This window comes from Colobus angolensis, unplaced genomic scaffold (genome assembly GCF_000951035.1).
Source record: "Colobus angolensis palliatus isolate OR3802 unplaced genomic scaffold, Cang.pa_1.0 Scaffold2, whole genome shotgun sequence".
Lineage (NCBI taxonomy): Eukaryota > Metazoa > Chordata > Mammalia > Primates > Cercopithecidae > Colobus > Colobus angolensis.
The window spans coordinates 13,831,777-13,847,848 of record NW_012115154.1 but is presented as its reverse complement, the minus strand read 5'-3'; positions in this window follow the sequence as shown (position 1 = coordinate 13,847,848).

Below are 16,072 nucleotides of genomic sequence, written 5' to 3'. Positions count from 1 at the left end.
CAAAATAAGCAAATTTTCATATTTTCCAGAAAAAAAAATCTTCTGAAATATTCCCTTTATATCCCTTCTAAGTGCTGATTAATGCTAAATGAATAAAACCTTATTGTATTTTTAGAAATATCACTAATAACTGGAAAGTATATTGTTGCAATAGAGATTTTATGTATGTCTGATCGATTTTCTATACAATTTTTTAAATGTTTTGCATACATGTGTTATTTTAATAAAATTCCAGAAAAACATATTTATGCAATAAAATATTTATAAAACATATAAAATAAGTTGAATGCCATGCTTTTGAAAATATATTAAAATTAATTTTAGTTTGTTGATTATTGGCTTGTTTTCACATATGTAAAACTATTTCTAGTTTAAATTAATTTCAAAAAAAGTTTTATTTGGAAAAAATAAAAAGTTAAAATATCTAAAATGCTTTTTATATTTAAACACAATCTTTCAATTATAATATTAAGCTGTTAACTACACTCTAAACAAAATCTTAAATGAATTGTATGTAGCCTTTATTTGCCTAAAGATTAATCATTAATCAAAATACAAATAGGTTTCAAATACTTTAAGGTTTGTGTCAATTTTTTAATTGAAATTAAAATAATATTAGAAAAGAAAATGAATTCTTTTGGGAGTAGTGCTGATTACAAGGGTTGGAAAACTGCTGTGTTAATGATACAAAGATTTAGGTAGTGCAATTTTTGAGATATAAAAAAATGAGGACTTTTTTTGCCTTAAAAAAATGTGGAACTCTTCAAATGTCAAGTATTATCAAAAGATTTAAAGCTAAAATTCCTTCTTTACATCCTCCCAATATAAGTATATAAATTTATGGATAAGTCATTGATAAATATGTACCTAATTTTGACTAAATATGGTTTGCTGTAGTACAAAATAGTTTATTATGCTTATACTTATTTTCTTATATAACTTAGGAGTTAAACTCAGGAGTTAATAGCTGAATCATATTTCAATACATAAATTTCTATGAAGTTAATGCTCCAACTAGGCAAACATTGTGGTTTGGTTTGGTTTTGTTTTTGTGGTTTAGTTTTCTTTAAATTTTTTATTTCAAATGTTCAAACACATAGCATTATTTGCTACCTTACTTCCTACAGTTCTCTCTAACAGAGAATTTTGTCAGACTATTCTCAGACTGACTGGTATTAATGCCTTCCAAAGGTGGATCCCATTTTTCATGTACTTCTTTTCCTAAGATTTCTTCCTTGTTTTGGTGATGGAAATCCTCCATTAATATCCTAAGATATATGAGAGATAAATTTCCTGTGTTTTGTGTGTCTAAAACTCTTTTTATTTGACCATTGTATTTTACTAAGATTTGACAGTCTAGAAATCTAGGTTAGAATTAACCTCAGTAAAAATTTCAAAGGCATTTTTCCATTGCCTTCTGGTACTCAAAATATTTTTATTATTATTTATCAATTTGCAACTTGGTTTGCTTTTCTGAAAATTTTTAACAAATATATCTTTATCGCTTCTAATACTTCATGACATTTTGTTTAACTCTGAATTATTTTTTATTTCTTGTTTGACCTTTTCTCATCCATAAACTCATTTAAGACAGACATACATAGAAAGGAAATTTAGGAAATATGAGAAATTTGAAGACAAAGAGAACTAGGTGTTATGTAAAACAAAAGCGATAATTTGAGCATGAAAATATTTGCTGCTTAAAAGTGATAGATCCCAAAACACCACAAAGAAACAATCTATTGTTCCTGAGGAGTGATTTAAAATCAGTTCAAAGGTCACAAATACGAAGTCACTAAAGCTGAATTATATGCTAACTGGAACCAGATAAAGCTCACAGAATTACATACTTGTTAGTTGAGAGAATCTCTAAGCTGAACAACATCAGATGTTGCAATAGAATGTTATGTTATTATTTTAAAAGATAGTGACATTAAAATCTCTCAATTAACTATTCTATTCTTTTTATTTTCTCCTGACAGTTGCAACATGTTTCAACTAAGAATGTTTTCCTTGGGTTGGTTTGAACTTGTATTTTTTTTTTTTTCTTTTAGGAAAAATAAGTTAGTAAAGGATAAACTTTTCAAAGAACTATGTCATCAGCATATTTGTATCTTTTAAAACACAAGTTTAGGCCGGGTGCGGTGGCTCAAGCCTGTAATCCCAGCACTTTGGGAGGCTGAGACAGGCGGATCACGAGGTCAGGAGATCGAGACCATCCTGGCTAACATGGTGAAACCCCGTCTCTACTAAAAAATACAAAAAACTAGCCGGGCGACGTGGCGGGCGCCTGTAGTCCCAGCTGCTTGGGAGGCTGAGGCAGGAGAATGGCGTGAACCCAGGAGGCGGAGATTGCAGTGAGCTGAGACCCGGCCACTGCACTCCAGCCTGGGTGGCAGAGCGAGACTCCGTCTCAAAAAAAAAAAAAGAAACACAAGTTTATTGTCTGTTTTCTAGTAGGTATATATGTACACTGTTATAAGTATATACCAAATAGTAGACAATTAAAAATTGTGTTCATTTCAAACACCTGATACTGAGTTGTGCATGGTATGTACCGTTATTTAGGGCTGAAGAAGGGTTACACATTAAACACTGAGAAAATGCTTTTCCAAATAAGATGTAACTGGAATTTTACTCTGAGATAGCTTTATAAGGAATAAATAAATTGAATATTCTTTAAATATTAAAATATTTGAGTAGCATGATGACATTTCTAAGAACACAATTTATACAGAATTTGATAAAAATTATATTCAGTATACAATTTCTCTCATGGCACATGTTAAATCACTATTAAAGATATGGCTATTGAAAGAAGTTTCATGACAAACTATCAAGGAACAAAATACAAAGAAATTTTTCTCTAATATTCAAATATTTAATCCTCTCAAGTAGAAATGATGGAATTTTAGAGTAAATTAGTTTAACAGGTTCATATTAATACGTGATAAATTCATACCACACATCTAGTGGATATAATCCAGTGGTAGAGGCAACGGACACAATTTAAAACTTACCAAAATGGCATTTTGATAATAACACAAGGAAGTACAAGAGTACTCATATAGTGCTGTGCTAAAAAAGAAAGAAAGAAACCTTTTTTCTTATTATATACCCATAATATAGGCATCAATATTTCAACAAGTATGAATTCCATTCTCACTATTTTATAGTCAATTTGAGATACGGGGAGTCTCACATAAATCATTGGAGGAAACGGTAATAGTCCTCAGGCTAGAATGCTGTTTCTGTTCTGCTGATTATATACTGTATTTCTCCAATTCCCTAACTGCATAGTGTCATTTTTAACATGAGTATATAATTATCAATAAAGGAAATAAAGGTGACATTATAGATATTAAACAGACAAAAACAACACAAAAAGAAAATAAAATTGAAGACGAGGGAATATAAGGAGCATCATTTCACTGGTTTAATGAATGCTTTCTGTTTTCACGGTAATCTCGAAAATAGCCTCAAAATTCTCTAAAGCATTTTAACTTCCTTATAAAAACCTAAGATCTGTGTTTTCTCAGCTACAGACTAAAAGTGCAAAATAAAACCAGCAGCTTTGAGAAGACATTAACTACCATATAGATGACTAAATATTACAAGTATTTCATTAAAAGTAAACTGATCATTCCCCAGAAAACATTTTAGTGTATTGTTTTGCATGTCCTGGTGATGGAATTTTTAAAAATCAAGATTTCCTAATTTGTTCTTTAATAGTAATTTGGTCCTCATTTTATTTTAAAAGCACTTTCCTTAAGTCTATAACTAAAACTATGAAAAGCAATCTGTACAGTATTTTTTTGACTAAACATAATTAGTAAAATCATACCCTACCTAGTAAGATTCAATCTATTTTTAAAGCATAGTACAAAGTCTTCCCTTTTACAACTACGTTCTTTCTTTTAGTATGCTGATCATTGCAATATCTGTTATCAAGCTACATAAAGACTATATTACTGGCGTACTCTGAGATCGTTTAGGAAATGGCTGTTGTCCTTATTCGTTTTCTTCAACATTGTAAACTATTTCATCCATATTTCATATTGATTATTTAAAACCTTAAACGATGCCAATACTGATTCATAGGGTCACTTAATAAGACTATGTCTATTATCACAATTATGAAACGTTATCAGTGCCAGTATCTACTCAATATCATACATTTTTTAAATGCTTTCACAATGCATAATTAACAATATTCCAATTTCAGTTTCTTCCCATTCATTAAGTTTGAACTTTTCTCATTAAACAGAAAAGGCAGATCTTCATGCATATCAGCATATAATAACGTTTTAGAAATTAGTGAGAGATCGACATTTTCTGACTCTTCTGTGTTGTATCTTTATCTCCCAAATAAAATAGCATTCGTGCTTAATTGACACCTATGATAAACAAAGTCTTCATTTTTAAATAGTGGTCATCTGAAGTTGTTCTCAAAGTGCCTTATCGTTACATGCTTCATTACAAATGGGTTTTATTGGCAAATCAACCTTTGAATAATTCATCTTAAAATCTGATTTTTAGTATCTGGCATGTGGAACAAACAAGTAAAAATATTGTTCTTTTGGGAATAAAGGGATTGTATGTTTTAAATGTTGAACTCTAAGCATTAAAACATCAGCCTTTAGAATGCTAATATTCATCTTAAGTCTCCAAGAAGGTGCTAAAATGTGAAGTATTGTCCAGAAATTTAGGACACAGAAGCTCTTTGTGTTGTTGTTTTTATTCTCATATAGATGTACACACACTTTTAAAGAACTGATGTTCAGAGAACTACACTTTGGAAAACCTAATCTGAAAAATATTACAGCAGAGATTTTGACCTGTATTCAGTAGTGGGTCTTAATGGATCCAGAAAGCTCCATGTTGTGATATTTCCATGCAATCTTTGTTCTTTGATTTTTCTTTGATGTCCAACATGGTAACAAACTATGGCTGTTGAACCACATGTAAAAAATAGAAGGTAAAACGTATACATTGCCACAAATGAAGAGAAGAAACAAGATACACAAAATGCCTTTGATGAGTTCCCTTTTTTCAAAAAGGGCTCATTTGTTTTGAATCTTTTTCTATTACAGAAAGCAGTGGAATTTCTCTTTCTTCAACTAAATTTCTTCACCTGAAGGAAGGTACTTATGATCAGTTGGCATCAATGAAGCATCCTCAAGAAATGTAAGAAAATGATGATTGCCATGATGTTCCCCTTCCTGTGTCCAGGTGTTCTCATTGTTCAATTCACACCTATGAGTGAGGACCTGCGGTGTTTGGTTTTCTGTCCCTGTGATAGTTTGCTGAGAATGATGGTTTCCAGCTTCATCCATGTCCCTAAAAAGGACATGAACTCATCCTTTTTTATGGCTAATAAAATGATGAGTTAATGGGTGCAGCACACCATCGTGGCACCTGTATACATATGTGAAAACCCTGCGTTGTGCACATGTACCCTAGAACTTGAAGTATAATAATAATTAAAAAAAAGATACACACATAAGGGGAAAAAAAAAGAAAAAAGAAAATGAGGATTGGTACTCGGGTTTTGTCTACAGGAGGGAATAAATGGAGACAAAACATTTCTCCCCCTTGGAACATCTCAGGACCTTGTCTCAATGTCTTAGCCGTTACTTGGAAGACCTCTGTGTCTGTCTCTAACCCCCTAACAACCTAGGACCCAGGTTACAGAAGAGTCTTAACAGAGTACTGGAAGAATTCCAGGTAATATACGAATACTGCTTAGCAAGGAAAATTAAGCTTTCAAAAAGAAATGCATTTTTTTCTACTGGTGTCTTGACATTTCAATTAAATTGCAATTAAAAGATATGCAATATAGAAGCAACTCCACATTTGCAAATTCCAAGCTCTAACATTGTACAATAATTGTGTGAGGGTATGTTTTTTTTCTGATAAAAAGAGAATGGCATTGTACAAATAATCAGAGACTTGAGTACTCAGGAAAGGCATTGAGATCATCTCAAGTATGAACATATTATGGTGCTAAGAAATACAATAGAAGGCCAAGCTAATTAGTTGATTTCTACGTTGGGGAATGCTCAGGTGCACCCAAATGTACTGTAAATATATTCATAGACTCATAGCTTATCTTAAAAAAAGGCTAAATCATCACCAAAATTCATATCTATGTTAATCTCTTATGTATAAAATTTTAAATTTCCTTTCTATTTTTGTCTATGTGTTGCAAGAAATAGAAAATCACTCAGGGATAATCGCATGCTTAACTATTACATTAAATGTTGCAAATAAATATGTGCTATGTTATTTACATTTTTACAGCAAATTTGTGATGTAATTCACCTACCATACTGTACCCTTCATCCATTTAATATATATAATTTTATGCTTTTTTAATGTTTATGGAGTTGTAACCATCACCACAATTAATTTTAGAATAATTTTATAAATCCAAAAGAAACCATTCATCTATTTTCTGTCTCTACGTATTTGGTTATTCTGAACATTTCATTTGATTGGAATCATATAATATGTGATCTCTTGTGACTGATTCTTTCACTTAGAATAGTATTTCCAGGTTCACCGATGCTGCATCAGGCATCAGTAGTGTTCCACTGTTCCAGAGTTGAGATGGGAAGGGTGACCTGCTTCTCTCAGGGAATAGCCTCCAGACTCCTTGGTTTATCTCTCCTGCATTGAAACAGGCACACTATGAGAGAGCTGGGGCTAGTCGCACAGATGTCGACTGGATAAGGAAATGTGTGTCCCTGGACTTCTGGGTTTTCCTCACCTGGAATTTAGCCTCTACAGCATGGAGCTGGGGGTGGAGATGCATGTTAATGTTAGCCACCTGCACCTTCCAGAAAGATACCATAGTTCTCAATGGAGAGCTTTGAAAAGAGAGAGTTCCATGTTCTTGGCCACACCCACTCAGAGTAGAGTTTTGTCAACCTGTGCTGGATAGGAAGGAAGGGAACACCATAGACCTTCAGTGATTCTTACTTAGATGTAGTAGATTTACCTGAGTAAATGTTTCTGCACTTGCTCTGCCCTTAGGACAATTTACAAACATTTTAAATGGTTGATTTTTTAAAACAATTTTTGCCAGTTAAGGTTGTTCCCTGGAGAGAGGATTTAAGAAATTCCTCACACCACCATTGAGAAAATTGTTCTTATATTTATATTTGAAACCACTAAAAACGTGTTGTTCACAATATTTTTGATGTAATCCAAAATTGATCGCTATCTGAGCATGCTAAAATAATTCTATTAAGTGTTTTTAATGAGTGATTTATTGGATTAATGCCTTATTGTTCTGTTCATATCAACTTACAATATTACTAATCAATTCCTTTATGAAAGAAAAAATAAAAATTATTTGATATTTTTAATTTATAACAATTACATTTTTCAGATTTTGAAGGGTAATTATCATAGCCACAAACTGCAATAATTTAAATCTATTATCCCATATTCAAAAAAAACATCTTTTTGGGTAAGCCACTTATATCTTCATATAGAACATTTCCTTAATGAAAATATGATACTGATACATAAGCATTTGTATAGCCAGTACAAAAAATAGCAATTCATAATGAATCAATTTTATTGTAAAATCAACAATTATCTATTAGTATTTTTCACGTACTCAGAAACCTGCTATAAGAAAAACACAGGAGTTATTAAGCACATGTTTGCTATCAGAGAGATAACCTAGTTGAGGTGAAAATATGGGCATGCATGTATTTCAGAAAAAAAAAAAAATCTTACCAGTCATCTCTATGATGTTTTTCTGTACAACTCAGTTTTCTCTCTCCAAAGCAATTATCTCAAACCTCTGACCACAACAACTCTTCTCATTTTTCCAAAAAGAATTAGCTTCCTATCTTCACTTGGGTCCCCTGAAGCAAAGTTCAAGACAAGGGTATGTATAGGTGTAGTTCATTTGCGAAGGACCAAAAAATGAACAGAAATATGAGAAACAAACAATATAGGAGTACATTATGAAGTTCACCACTGTGGAAAACTGGGACTTGACCCTACCTACAACCTTCTCAGAACTGCCCATCGTAGGATTGAATATCTACTCTGTTTCTCAGTCTCTATTGACTAAGAGTTTCTCTGGGAATTGTTAACTATCCTGCATTTCAAGAGTACTCAATGTTCTTGTCCAGCAGGCTCCAGGAGATACCTGTAGCTGTCAGAAAAGTCCAAGCAGAAAGTGAAGAGTGCACATTGGAGACATTGTCAATGTGAATTAAGCCCAAGACCACACATAATTCTGCTGAAGCTATGTCTCAACTGGAGGTGATTACTATATGATGAGAGTTGAGGGCAACAGAGGGATATGATAAATTTTCTATTCAAGAAATAAAAGATACACATATTTAACATGTCATTCTTACTTAAATAAAGTGGTTGGTTAAAAAATAAAAGAAACAAAAAGCTAAGCCTTTAGATGGGAACTTTCTTTACTGAGTTACAGCAAGATTTCTTCTTTTGATACCTACCTTTTCTTGCTTATTTCCTGACAAAATGCAGACACTGTCCTTCCTACTATTGAACACTTAGCATGCCAGCGTCACCTCGGCTATCATTCCTACCCACAATTACTTAGGCAACTAAATAAACTTACTCGTGAGTTTTTCACAAAATGTAAAGATAACTTTTATCCTGTATTTCAGCATTATCATTGTGCTTTCTTTAAGGATTCTTCCGTTCATCTTGACAGCCTCTCATCAGTCAGCTTCCTAAACCACAGCTTTAGTAATCTTTCAGAATATAAATCAAACCAAATTATTTATCTACTTAAATCATCCAGTATCTTCCCATTGTTATTAGAAAGAAGAACAAAGTCCTCAACATGGTCTAAATGACTCTGTTGGGTGGGTGTCTTCACGTCTCCCACTCCAGCCTCCACTCAGATGATTACACTGCTCTTAGTGTTTTCAAGTCACATTGATCATCTCAACTTTCTTCATTCTTTTCTTTTCACTACACAGAATTTCACACCGTTCTCTCCATTACTGAGTATCTCTTTCTGTTTCTTCTTCACTTAGTTACTTTTTAACTGCAACTAAACCTTCATATATCAACTTTACCAACACTTCCTCCAAGAACTATCTCTAACTCAAAGGTGAGGACAGCTCCACATTTATCTGTGTTTTTATAGCACTGCACACTCTTTGTAGCAGCAACTATACTGCTGTGCTTACATATATGTTGAAGTTGTTATGTTATTAATATATTCCCACTCCATGAAACTATTAGACACAAAAGGGCGTTGTCCATTTTGGGGGCTTTGTGCCCACCTTTGTATCGCAGATACATGTCTTTGTGCCTGTTGTACAAAAGTAAATCAGTACATATTTGGGGAATTAAAAAAAAAAAGACCATGAAAGTGTAAAGGCATAGATATTAACCTGTATGCTTGTAAATATGAGTAAACTGGGACTTTAAGAAAGGTAGATGTCTGTTTTAGTTCAAGTAGTTACGGAAATCTTAGAGGAGCAGACTCCAATTAAATTGGGCATTGACACTATATTCATATATGCAAACAAGTGAAAAAATAATTTCATGTTTAGTATTAAAGAAAAGCAAATATAACAAAGAGTCAAAAATGAACATGCCATGTATAAACATATGAGATAACAAAATGGGGAAATAAATATATAATAATAGTAAAATTGGATAAGTAAGGTGTGTTAGTCTGTTTTCGTGCTGCTAATAAAGACATACCCAAGACTGGGTAATTTATACAGGAAAGAGGTTTAATTGACTCACAGGTCCACATGGCTGAGGCTGACTCACAGGCCTCACAATCATGGTGGAAGGCGAGGAGGAGCAAAGCCACATCTTACATGGCAGCAGTTGAGACAGAATGAGAAGCAAGTGAAAGGGGAAACCCCTTATAAAACCATCAGATCTCATGAGGCTTATTCACTACCATGAGAACAGTATGGGGGAAACCACCCCCATGACTCAATGATCTCCCTCTGGGTCCCTGCCACAACAGGTGGGAATTATGGGAGTTATAATTCAAGATGAGATTTGAGTTGGGACACAGCCAAACCATATTACTATTACATCATTAAAAGCCTTCAAAATTCTGGAAATACTCAGAATGGCTAGCTGCATGATCAAGAACTGCTGTAGGATTTTGATTAAGAGAGGGATAATTAAAGTAGTGGTGGATTAGGATGTCTAGTACAATAATGTGGGTCAAATGAAGAGAAGATAGAGAAAAGCCTGGAAACAGGATCTTGTTGTAATTTATGTATGGATAGGATGTTCAGGAAAGGGGATTAAAGTACCGAAGAGAATCAACAAAAGTTATTTCAAATTGATTTTACCATGTTAAATATAGAAAAAGGATCTAGAACCAGAAATACCATTTTACCCAGCAATCTCATTACTGGGTATATAGCCAAAGGATTATAAATCATTCTACTATAAAGACACATGCACACGTATGTTTATTGCAGCATTATTTACAGTAGCACATACTTGGAACCAACCCAAGTAGCAAAGACTTGGAACCAACCCATCCTTTGCAGGGACATGGATGAAGAAGGAAGCCATCATTCTCAGCAAACTAACACAGTAACAGAAAACCAAACACCAGGTGTTCTCACTTATAGGTGGGAATTGAACAATGAGAACACATGGACACAGGAAAGGGAACATCACATACTGGGGCCTATCGGAGGATGGGGTGCAAGAGGTGGGAGAGCATTAGGAGAAATACCTAATGCATGCAGGGCTTAAAACCTAGGTGACAGGTTGATAGGTACAGCAAACCACCATGGCACATGTATACCTATGTAAGAAACCTGCATGTTCTGCATATGTAACCCAAAACTTAAAGTAAAATTTTAAAAAAAGAAAATGAAATGAAAACATGAATTAAATATTTTAAGTCTGTTTATTCTGGGAGAGTAAAGAAAATCTGTATAAAATAATTATTAAAAAATAATTTTTTAAATCTATTTTTACTTTTAGAAATGGGAGGTCTTTCTAAGTTGCCCAGGCAGAACTCAAGCTTTTGGGCTCAAGTGGTCCTCTGCGTGAGCCTGTCAAGTAGCTGGGACAAGCATGCAGCACTGCACCTGGCTTTGATAAGAAACTTTGAGCAGAAAAGCAGTGGTAAAGACAAAAATAAGTTATTATAAAACAGACTGAGAGCTCTTGAGAGAACATTATTAGTAAACATAATCTGATTTTGAACCACACCATTTGGGTACAGGAAGCTGAGATTGGAGAATAAAATCAGCTAATGTACAAGGGATGTAGATAGATTAAAAATGGTCACAAATTCTCTACTGCTTCTCCTTTCAAGAAGGGGCATTGCTTTCTCCATGACTTGAATGTGGACTGCCCTTGTGACTGTTTTTTGACAAATTAAAAACTATAAAATTATGCAATTCCAAAGTCCAGGATTAAGAGGCTCAAAACTTGAGCCATTATCCTGACTGGATATTGCCACCATATACCCCGCCTAACAGCCAGCACCCACTGTCACATATGTGAATGAGGCCACCACAGACTCCCCAGCTCCAACGAGAATTTGGATGATGCAACCCTAGGACTGAAGGAAGGTGAGATGAGCAGGAGGACAGTCCACCATGAGTAAAATATAAAATAGCTTTGCTCTAAGACATTAAGTTTTCAATGTGGTTATCACGTCGCATAGAAAATGGGTTATAGAGCCCGCAAATGTTTTAAAAGCCCCAAACATGTGACATGACATTTGGGTGCAAACAGTCAGAGGTTGTGAAAGTGGCTATCTTTCATACTTCTGATGGGGGCAGAAACACAGGGAGGAAATTAAATGCTGAGTGTGAAAACGATCGGCAAGGCTATTAACAATTGGAGGTTAATTGAAAGATAAAACATATATTTAATTAACTTTGGATATAGCTAAAGAAATTTCCAAACAGGAAGTTGGAAATGTCAATTGTCTCCTTTTGACTGTGGATGATAAAGTATGGGAAGAGAGAAGTAAACCAAAAGGAGAATTGTTCCATTTGTAAGAAGAAAGTAAAGGAAATATAAAGAAACCAGTACTTGCCGAGTTGGAAAATAAAGATTCTCATATTGCTTTTTTTTTCTTCTTTTTTTTTTTTTTTGAGATGGAGTCTGGCTCTGTCGCCCAGGCTAGAGTGCAATGGCGTGGCTCACTGCAACCCGGTTCAAGTGATTCTCCTACTTCAGCCTCCCAAGTAGCTGGGATTACAGGCACGCACCACCACGCCCAGTTAATTTTTGTATTTTTAGTAGAGATGGGTTTTCACCAAGTTGTTCAGGATGGTCTCAATCTCTTGACCTCGTGATCTGCCTGCCTCGGCCTCCCAAAGTGCTGGGATTACAGGAGTGAGCCACTGTGCCCAGCCACTTTTATTTTCAAGATGGCAAAAGATTCCCAAATAAGAAATGGCTTTAGCATAAATATTTTATTAAGGATGTGACCATAAGACTCTTGACAATAAGACTCTGTTAAAACCTAAAGCCTCTGTTAAAATACATATATATTTAAAGTGGAGTTCTAGTGAACATCTTCAGTTACCTGACAATGTGTGTTAAGTACCTAAGTTTGGTCCCATTCTCAAATAGCACTGATAAGGATGGAGGAAAGTAGTCTTAAAATGTGTGTGTGACATTTGTTAATTTAGTAGACTGTAAACTGATGATTACAAAGCCCACTCATTATTTTATTTGTTATTTTTATTTTTTGGAGACAAGGTCTTGCTCTGCCACCCAGCCTGGAGTGCAGTGGCACAATCATAGCTATAGCTCACTGTAACCTCAAACTCCTAAAGTGATCCTCCCACCTCAGCCTCCCTAGCAGCTAGCACTACAGGCATGTGCCCTGATGTCTGGCTAATTAAAAAAACAAATTTGTAGAGACAGGGTATGCCATATTGTCCAGGCTGGTCTTGAACTCCAGGGCTCAACTGATCCTTCCGCCTCAGCCTCTCGAAGTCCTGGGATTACAGACATAAGACATTGTGCCCAGCCTCTGCTCATTATTAAGAGTTATATCGGTATGGATTAAAATGGACAGGGACAATTTCCAATAAAAAATATTTTTGGAGCACCCAATTATTTGTGGGCTGGAAGCTGGCTGAGAAATCTAGCTGACTGCAAACATGGACCATTTTTAACGAGAAAATTGTCTCAGTGGGTGTAGTCAGGAGTCTACAGGGTGGATCCTGAGTTCTGGAGGCCAGTGGATTATGGAATCATTCCAAAGAAGAAAAATTGGATTCTAAAGAAGAAACATTTTCTGCACCTGAGGTAGAGGATTCTGACAACACATACCCAGCTGGATTTTAGAATCATGCAGATGAGTGAATGCATGAACTTACCCTGTCTCTTTTGAATGCTATGTAATACCTGTACAATTTTTTGTTGGATCCATAGGGAACAAATTATTTTTTTAAATTCACATGTCTATAGACCAAGAGAAGCTACCCTTGAGAAGATGCACCCAAGGAGGCAACATCCATATCTGAATCACAAGCAGCTAAAAGATATTTGACTTTGAACCTGATGCCTTGATTGACTAAGACCTTTGAATATCTTAGGACAGGATGAGTGTTTTTTTGTATTTAGAAAGAAAGCCTACGATTTTCCCTAAGGAAAGCATCTGAGGAGTGTCTAATTCTTAAAATTTATTTTTATTTATTTATTGAGATGGAGGTCTCACTAGTAGTTGGTAGACTAAAAATAACCACAAATAATTTGCAGTAACTCTCATCAAAAGGTGGAGTCTCTTTGCTCATACCTTAATCCAGACTGGCTTTGTTAGTTGCCTTAACCAATAGAATATGGCAGTAGAGATCCTGTATAAATTTTAAGCCTGATCTTTTTTTTTGACTGTCATCCCAGGAAGACTGGGATAGCATACCAGATTCTTAACTAATCTCGTAGCCAGCAGCCAGCACCAATTAACAGACATCAATGATCATCTTATACCATCTAGCCACAGCTGAGGTTGATGGATACTGTAGCTCCATGAATGACTCTAAGCAAACGCAGCAAAACAATTAGCCAACTGACTCCAGTACAAACTGCTAATAATTGTTGTTCTAACTCCTACATTTTGGAGTGACTTGTAATAAAGCAATAGATGACAAGGCATGCTAGTCTTCTATGATCTGTTATAAAGATATTATGGTTGTATCTATGTCTACAGCTCCATTATGGTTGGAGCTAAAATTCTCTTCATTTGCAAAAGGTATAGGGTTATTTGACTGTGTGTAATGGCAAAGCGACCCATTGTGACACCAGAAGGAGACTGTCATTGTAATGTATTCCTATTTTTATTATTTATATTTTTCTATGTTTTGGGAATTCTGTACTTGGATTTTAAGAGCTTCTATCTTGATGTAGTTGATTATTTCTTCATTTTGCTTATTTTTCAGAGGCATGCCAGAATTGTTACTTTAGTAATCAGAGAAAGTGGCATTCGTCTACATGTTTGTAAGCGTGATTGAACTTTATTTTCCAACTAGCATTGTTCCCTATGTCCTCTAGGGAAATAGAAAATGAAGGAAAGTCTAGGTGGTTTGGCAAGTATAAATGCCTTACATCTGAGAACTAGTTAATTTTCATCATAATGTGACCTTATTTTGAAGCTTGATTATTTCTGAGGTGGTAGTTGCTCTTAATATTTAATTATGAGATGTCCCAAAATTGATAAATAGAATTTTAAAATGTCAATATGTATGAAGAAAGATGTTAATTGACTTATGAATCTTTGATACTTTGCTCCATATCTCTCTGGATAGAAAGTTCTTCAAATGCTAGCTCACAGGAGAAGTGAAGCAAGGAAATAATTGGTCACAATGGAAAAGCTGGTGGCTGCTCTCCTGAAGTTAATTAAGTAAATATTTCCACTTGGAAATAATCTTTGTACAAAGAAGGCTGTTTATGTTATGAGGTCTGTGGTTTACCAATAGATCTAATTTTATGTTTATGGTGGGATTAATATAGGTAATAAGGGTAAAAGATGATTCTAAAAGCAAATGTATGAGAGAACAATATTTTACTGACAACTACAGCAACCAGGAAGTGGCTAAAACTAAAAGTAAGTATACCATTTTGATTATGGCAGATTATGGTAAATCAGACCAAAATCGCTAATCCCACTCCTCAAAAATAGAGGGCAAATAGAACAGCTGAACATAATACAAAGTGGATTTATTTAAAGAGCAACAAAAGGATAAACTAATAATTAAGACTTTTAGAATACCATTAGGACAGGAAAATGACTCAGTCAGGTGGAACATATTTTATGGGAGCATTTATGAATTTTGTAGATAACAGGTAAATATCCAAGGGCAAGGTTTGCCATCATTGACATGATAAGTTATCCCAATGGGAAATTGGAGAACTAGAGCCAGCTAAATAAGGGAGATAGTAACTGTAAACCCTTCGTTTTGGGTTTGGACCACAAAGGGTTATATCACAGTAGTAAGAATAAAACTAAATCAGAGCGTTTTGCAAGCAATATGGCTCAGCCTCAAAAATCTTAACTTCTGAAAAAGAATTACAGTTGTCTGGAATTGTTTGTGTCAGTAACTATCTTCCATAAGTAAATATACACAAGGAAGAAGTAAATTATTGTCCACAAGATTATTCTACAATTAACATAATAAAAAATTAACAAGAATATGATAAAAAGGGAATGTGAATAAAAACTAGTAGAAACAACAGAAATTGGAATCTGATATGCAGGGAAACCAGACATGTGAGATATCAGGAAGAAATACCCAAAGAACTGTATTTTCTTGTTCAAGTTTTTAAGAGAAAAGATGGAGAATTTCAGCAGATAAATGAAAAGAATTAAAAATAATTAGAAATTTTAGAATTTTAAAAGCAACTAAGTAAGAAATTGGTTGATGATTGAATAGGGAATTATTCTACTTCTGACAGTAGCTGAGTACCTGATTCAGATCAATCCTCTTTCTGAAACAGGAAAATCTGAAGAAAACAGAGTACAACTTTAATAAAACATTCAAAACACAAGAAGATACAACAATTCTAAATTTGCCATGCACAAATAACATATATATGTACATACACA